This window comes from Marmota monax, unplaced genomic scaffold (genome assembly GCF_021218885.2).
Source record: "Marmota monax isolate L192 unplaced genomic scaffold, Marmota_monax_Labrador192_F-V1.1 WCK01_AAM20220418_F8-fsc00041, whole genome shotgun sequence".
Classification (NCBI taxonomy): domain Eukaryota; kingdom Metazoa; phylum Chordata; class Mammalia; order Rodentia; family Sciuridae; genus Marmota; species Marmota monax.
In genome coordinates this window covers 16,622,932-16,630,637 of record NW_026695238.1, presented here as the reverse complement: position 1 = coordinate 16,630,637, position 7,706 = coordinate 16,622,932, and the positions used below count along the sequence as shown (strand labels likewise).

General features: G+C 52.4%; 1 protein-coding gene across 4 annotated transcripts in view; it reads right to left on the bottom strand.

The window, feature by feature from the left end:
• Positions 1–3,553: 3,553 nt before the first annotated feature.
• Positions 3,554–7,706, bottom strand: part of Sh3bp4 (SH3 domain binding protein 4) — a 77,470-nt gene continuing 73,317 nt past the window's right edge. For 2 of the 4 annotated variants that reach the window (XR_009226331.1, XR_006850773.2), the window contains exon 6: positions 3,554–7,544. The gene's annotated coding sequence lies outside the window, so the exon portion shown is untranslated. The remainder of the gene's footprint in view (positions 7,545–7,706) is intronic. The other 2 variants (XR_006850772.2, XR_006850774.2) reach the window with 2 other exon arrangements.

Sequence of the window (7,706 nt, the reverse complement as noted above, 5' to 3'; positions counted from 1 at the left end):
AGGGCGCTGGGTGCCCTGTGCCTCTGCTTAACCCACTCTGCTCAAGGGAGTTCTGCCCTCAGAACCCACCCACCTCACCAAGGCCTCAGCCTACAAATGCCAACACATTTGGGGTCAGGGTTCAATATCTTATTGGAGGGGACATAAACACTTAGTCTAGGATGAGCACATTCTAGTAACTGTTCTAATAACCCTTCTCTGATAAATCCATCATTTCTGCATCTCCATGTCTACTTTTCTGGTTTTTCTATGACTGACTTTTTCCTGGATTATGTGTCACAGTTTCTCACATCCTCACGGGTCAGGTTGATTTTGATTGGCTGTTGGACGCACTGATTAGTATTACATTGCTGAGTGGCTCGAGTCTGTCTCCCTCTAGGTAGTGATTCAGGTTTCTGTGGCAGGCAGTTGAAATTATTTTTGAAGGAGATTGATCTTGTTGAGGCTTGTTCCATTTTTCAGGGGTAGAGCAGACGTTGCTGTTGGCCTGGTTTTGTCCAGTGACCGAGGCGTGACTTTCCTGAGTTCTTTTCTGAACGCCCCATGTACTCAGCGCGGTCTTTCCGCTTGACTGGTTGGAACTGTGTGAGCTCTAGAAATTGTCCCGCTGACAGGTCCCCACTTCTTTGCCTGCCCTTGGCAGGTTGATCCTGTGCTGAGTAGCACAGAGTGACCCCAGTCTTGAAGAAATTCAAGGACACCTCTCTCCCCCACCCCCACTACAGGCACTGCACGTGCCCGGCAAGTGCTCTACCACTGAGCGACTTCCCCAGCCCATTTACAATTTATTTTGAGACAGGGTCTTGCTAAGTTGCCTAGGCTGGCCTCAAACTTATAATCCTCCTGCCTCAGCCTCAACCAGGTGGGATTACAGGGGTGCGCCATCAAGTCTGGCTCCAAGGACACCTTGTGAGGAGCAATTTTCCTTTGAGCTCAGCCCACTTGTCAACTGCTCTGTGGCCTCAGTTCACTCATCTCCTGGAACCCCAGTCTCTGTTCTCACTAACTGGCTCTGTGGTCCGCCCGACTCTGTCTCTCTCTGCTCTGCTTGAGGAAGGGCCTCCTTGGGGAAGCCCGCAGCCTCCATTTCTCCACGTGTCACCTTCGCTCGGTGACTTCGCTGACAGCCCCAATGTCTGGAAGCTGTTTCACGGTTTTTTTCCCCAGTTTTCCACCTGCTTCGTCGGGCAGGCGAGTTCAGTAGGACCACAGCTGGCGGCTGGACGCAAGAGTCCAACTTTCCCCCAAAGACATGGGGGAAAATAACGTTCCACCAGTTTAAATTTTCTATTAAACCAACCAAAAGAGAAGCAGGTCCTGACACAAACTGAATCGGTGTTTTTCACCCAGCAGGAGGGACACCTAAGGAAGATGTGACTGTCACCCGTCCTACAGTGCTGGTTCTTAGCGGCTCTCTCTGCGGGAAGGAAAAACAGAAAAGCAAAGCTACAAGAGGCCTGAGGACTTCAGGAGGATCGTGGTCCTAGGGTGGGCCGTGAGCAGGGAGCAGTCCGAAGTGGGGTCCTTGGGGCAGCAAAGCCACCAGGGCAGAAAGCTTGACCTTCCGCCCACTCGGGATGTGTCTGCCCACAGCCACCGGCACCGTCTTCCTGGGGAGTGCAGGGAGTTTCAGATACTGAATAGGTACTTGGCTGGACAGGTGCTGTCAAGAGTGTTAATTCAAACCAATGAGCCCGCTCAAGGGCAGGGAACAAGGATGTGGGGCGGCGGGGAGTCAGGTCCCCAGACATGGCCCTGTAGGAAACTCCCTCAGCCATGGGACCAGCACAGAGCAGCTACCCTGGGTCCTGGGGTAGTGGCTGGTGCCGCTGGGACCGGTCCATCTTCCAGGGGAGAACAGGGTGTGTCCTGGAGGAGGCTGTGCCCGGCTCCTCACTGTCTTCCAAGGTCGACTCAGAAAATCAGCCTCCTCATGTGAGGCTCAGGCTCCCTCCTGGGGTGAGGTGTTGGCTCTTCCCCTCCATTCACTCTGCATCTGTATCTATGTGACTCAGGAAGAAAAGAGGCAATGGGCACGATTTGCTGAGAGCCAATACAGGAAATGCAGTTAGTTCTCCCGTGGGCTGAGCTCCTGTGCTCCACGGCAGCCTTTCGTTTTGACGAGGTTGGGCTGTGAAGCCACAGGTAATGAGATCAGCCCTGACACCTGCAGGAGAGTCCCAGGGCCTCACCATGAGTCGGGTCTTGGGTATGAGATGGTTTTATAAAATATGGCACAGTTTTGTCCCTTTAAGCAACTCTAAGCACAGTTGGGGACACTGCTCAGAAGGGACATGAAGAAAAGTAAATGGCATTTGCAGGTGAATGGATGGAGTTAGAGAAGATAATGCAAAGTGAAGTTAGCCAATCCCAAAAAACCAAATGCTGAATGATTTCTCTGATATAAGGAGGCTGACTCATAGTGGGGTTGAGAGGGGGAGCAGGGGAGGCTGAGATGAACTCTAGACAGGGCAGAGGGGAGGGAGAAGAAGGGAGGGGGCAGGGGGTAGGAAAGATGGTGGAATGAGACGGACATCATCACCCTAAGTGCATGCATGAAGACACGAACGGTGTGAATATACTTTGTGTACAACCAGAGAGATGAAAATCTGCGCTCTGTATGTGTCATATGATTGAAATGCACTCTGCAGTCATATGTAACTAATTAGAATTAAAAATTTAAAAAAAAAAGGTGAATAGGCAGCGAGGAGCCAGCTGAATCATCCAAAGAACCAGCACTGGCCACGGCCAGCTGTTTGCATTTGGATACAATCAGAAAAACACCGAGACAAACCACGAGACAAACCACGGTGCTCCACCCAGTTCCCAGCCCCAGGCTTTCTCAGGGCAGGGAGAACCCGGATGGGCCAGCCCAGATCCTCCCGCCCCCGCCTGCTCTCCCACCCGCATACTTAGCCCTCTCCCCTGACCCTGGTGCTGGCCACCAGGGACACCATGGTGAGCAGAGCCAGACTGGGCCCCACCCAGAGCCTCAGGGAAGCTGGCATCAGGGAAGCAGCTGTGGCAAAGGTGGGGACGTCAGGTGAGGTAAATTCTCTGGGGAAAAAAAGAGCCAGGGGTCTGCGGGCGCTTCCCAGTGGAGCTGACCACGGCCAGGGATGGGGCATCACCCTGGGGAAGCTGGAGGAGGAGGATGCCCCCAGGGAGGCCCATTTCCTGGGAGAACCCCCATCTTGCACCTCGGAGGGCTCAGGGAGTGAGAGCAGCTCCTGGGGGGTCTTCCCAGCTCTCAGAGGTGACCCTTCATTCCCGCAGAGGCCCAGGCTGACCGACTGTCCCGGGGCTTCCTGGGTCCATTCTGGTAACACGCAGGCTGCTGCTGCTTCTCAGAGAGGCCGGGGCCGGGCCCGACATCCAGGATGTGCCCGTGGCTGACGGCAGGACAGCCGCAGGCCCGTTACATTTTTTATTGGGTATCTCTTTACTATTTATGCAGCTCCCCCAGGGACCTTTTAAAGATTCACAAGCTGCTTCGATGTCGTCTCAAGGATCGAGCTGCGGGAAACAGACCACTTTTCAGATATTTCAGAGCTGTGATAACAAAGGATATTTATTTTAAGGAAACCTGGATTTCAATTTAGTCTCAGAACTTTAAAGAAAGGACCCACAATTCCCAGAATCACAGCTTCCGAAATACTGCCTGGTTTTTCCCTTGCGTGGATAGAAAATAAAAATCAAAGCTACTTGGTATGATGTAAAAAATGCCATCTGTGTGACCAGGAAAGAGCAGCGTGATCCAGAGCCATCCTGGAGCACTTCGAACCGAAGCTGAGCGGGGGCTCACGTGTTCAGAGCTTTCTCCTTTTGGAGACTAAGGAAATTTTCCTCTTCTTGGACTGTGGGTAATAACTTCTTTCTCCGTGCGCTAAACGCGGTCTAGACAGTGCCCGCCATGCTTGGGATGGCCATTCTGTTGTGAGAAGAAGAGGAAGAAGGGAAAGGCTGTCCTTTACAGTAGTGTCTCTTTAAAATATGAGGTTTTCAAATTAATACTTCTGGAGTCCATGTAGAGATGGCAGAGGCTGTTCAAGGGGGAGAGAGCTTTTACTTCTATATTTTATATATATATATATATATATATATATATATATATTATATACTTTTATGTTGGAGCTTTGCTATGAACTCGTGAGTTCTTGGCCTCTGGAGAAACATCATGCTGTACAGATACAAGTCAGCCTGTAGGTTCCCGGGGGCCTGGGGCTGTTTGCAGGGGGTGACAGGAGCGGGTGAACCCAGGAGGCCAGCTGTGTCACAGAGGGAGGCACCGTCCCTTGGCGTCTCAGACAGCATGGCAGGAATAAGAAGCGGGTTTCGCCTTCTCAGACTTGAGTTCTATGCTCAGGGAGACCTGCGGCTGTGATGAGGGCACTCCTCCTACCTTGCAGGCCTGTTGACCCCCAGCCCCAGACTCTCCCCGACTCTGCCCACTGCTCCTTCGAACGGCCCAGCTGGCGAGCATGCTCCTACCCTGCCCGCCACCAGGCCTCAGTGTCCGCAGCTGGGAAATGCATCCCCGGTGTCCTGGTGGCTTCCGGCGGAAAGGCTCGGAGAAAAGACACCTGTTTTCTTCACAGTGAGGACAGTGATCAGAGGCCTTGTTGACAGCAGAGGTAGGCTGTGACAGTCCGCGCCCACAGTGGAAGTGACTCAGGCCCACTTGGTTACTTCATTTCTTCTTTTCTTGCACCTCATTTTTATTAAAGTGCATTTTGCTTCCATCAGGATCCTTCACGAAGTCCCAGCTGTCCTGTGCCTGTGTCAGAATGAGACCTGAAGAGGGAAACATCAAGTCACGGCTCTCATTCTGGATTTCAGGATCGTGGGTGCAGCCAGGGGTGGTAACTCGGGCTGCACTCTCACAATGCAGGTATTGGGCCAGTTTTAGGCCCAGTTGATTCTCTGATCCATGCTCCAGCTCTGGAGAAGGCAGACTCAGGCACACTCCCCCGAGCCACAGGGACAGACTCAACCCGGGGCCCACAGTCTCTGCTGGCCCCTGTCCTTCCACACTAAAGGAGTCTCTGCCGTTTAGGGTGACTTTCAGTCAACCAGAGGCCCTCCACACCCAGCCCAGGCTTTCTGTAACCAGGGGGCTGCCCGTGCTGCAGTCCCGCCCGACCACGTGCAGGGGACTCTGGGCAGTGCTACGGAGGCAGGGTTTCTGCTGCCCTTGTAAAGAGAGACTCGGTTGGCAGTTCCACGACCTTTACTCCTCTCCTCCTCCTCCTTCTTTCTCCTCCTTCCTCCTTCCTCCTCCTTTTTGGGTATTAGGGATTGAACCCAAGTGCACTCAGCCACTGAACCACACCCCCAGCCCTTTTTATATTTTATTTAGAGACAGGGTCTTGTTAAGTTGCTTAGGGCCTCCCTTTTGCTAAGGCTGGCTTTGAGCTTGAGATCCTTCAGCCTCCTGAGCTGCTGGGATCACAGTGCGCACCACCTTTGCCTTTCTTCCTACCTGTAAAGTGGACCCCATGCCCAGGGGTGCTGTAGCCACATCAAGTGTGGATCAAAGCCAGATCCTATGGACCACCTGTCAGGTGTGAAGAATAAGCCCCTTCCACCACAGAGGGCTGGATGAGGGTCCTGGTGCACCCCACCAACGCAGTCCTGCAGCCTGATGCGACCATGTGTCACAAGTAAGAACTGCATAGGAGCCATGGGCAGCATGTCAATGCAGCCAGCGTTGACCTAGGGACCAGTGGCCTCCCACCTGACTGGGTGTAGCTGCTGGCTCACCCGAGAACTAAGCTTGGAATGCTAGTTTTTTCTATCAAGGTCATTTCCCCAGCACCTTGGCTGGTGGTTAGCTTTTATGCATCATGAACCTGTGTAGGAATTAACTAAAAGCCTTGGATACCCTCCTTATAAGCTAATCAGGCCAAAATTAACAAAATATCTGTGCACCATTCTGAGGGTTTCAAAGACTCCTAGAACCCCCCGTGGGCCCTGGCTGGAAAAAAAATCTTGCTCTAAACACACACAATCAATTTTGATTATCTGACTACATATGCCCACTTTGTTGATTAACAGCATGTAAATTAGGTACTTGTTTGATTTTTAATTTTGCAAATTGGGGTATTCGTTCTGTTCCTTGGGTGCTTACAGCCAGTTCCCAATTGCTCTCATTTCATAAATTATGATCTGTAGCAAAAAATATGGAATGTTGAAAATGATGTTGGCTCAGAGTAAGAGACTAAACAGCACGACAGAAACTGGGCCCCTCAAATCCTGATCTCTGGGCCCCGGGACCGAGCTTCTCATTCTGGAAGTACTGCGTGGGCCAGAGAGATGATGGGTGCCACACTCCTGTACCCAGTGTGCTCTCTCCCCTGCTGACTTGGAGACCCCTGCACATGGTGACGGGATCTGCTTCTCCCTCTTGGTAGTACTATTCCATTGTGTAAAAGTGCCCACTGTACATATGTGCTGCAGCTGTTTATTAGATCATCCTGTGATTGACAGATGTTTATGTTGTAACAAATTTTAAAACTACTGTTGCTCTCTAGGACTCTGTCCCAACTCCATGCAGCCCCTGGGGTGTCAGAGAGAATTCCAACCAACTGCTCTGCTTGGCGAAAGGGAATTAAAACCACTAGACTTTGGCAAACCCTGCTCTACCTACCTTCACTAAAACATCCAAAGTCCAATATTATGATTTTTTATATTTGCCATTTTTAATTATGCAAGTCACCATTTCCTTGTCATGCTGGGGTTTCTGACTCACAGAAAGCATCACCTGGGTAGGGTAGGAAAGGGGCACAGCAAAGACCTGGGAGCCAGGCTGCCTGATAGTGGATGTCAATCACACTTGCTAGCTGTGTGAGCTTGGGAAAGTTCTTAGCCTCTCTGTGCTTCCCTTCCTGATCTGTAAAATGAGGATAGTAAATGTGCCTACTTCATACCACATTGTCAAGATCAAATGAGGAAAAATCTCTAAAGTGTCAGGACTCTATTGGCCAAGGAAATGTCTAGAAGTCTTTTTAGCCTGGGTGCCTAGGAATAAGCTTGTGTGGGGAGTGCCCCTGCAGGAGTGCTGTTGCCCCAGGCAAGGAGCCAGGCCTGCCTCAGAGCCCACCTGGATCCAGGGGGCAGAGGCAGGGCCCACACCCCTCCTGGAGCTCACAGAGGCCTTCCAGAGTGTGCAGGTGCCCAGGAGGCCCTCTGCACAGCCCGGGGAGGACCAGCGCAAACCACAGGGAACCAGGCCTCTGCCCACACGGTGCCTCCACGGAGACATCAGCCCATTCCCCAATTCACAGCTGCGGAAGAGCGGCAGACGTCCCCCTGGTGGGCACAGGCTGTCCTGCTGGGACTTCCTGCTAAGGAGATGAAGTCTCTTCCGAGGACTGCAAAGCACAGCCTGAGGCAGCGGAGGTGGCTCTGTTGCTAGGTGCAGAGGGCAGGATTGTTGCTAGGTGCAGAAGGCGGGTCTGTTGCTAGGCGCTGGAGGCGGGACTGTTGCTAGGCGCTGGAGGCCTGCTAATCCCTCTTACTGGGCAGCCCAGGAGTCCAGCGACCTGTTTGTGTGGGAGAAGAAAACAATGGCTGGGTTTGAATGAAAGTTCAGCAGGAAGCCACTGCAAACAGGGACAGGGATGGAAGGCAGGAGACAGAGAGCTGTCTGCAGGGCTGCAGCTGAAACAGGAGCCACACTCCAGGACCCACAGCCCGCCCCAGTG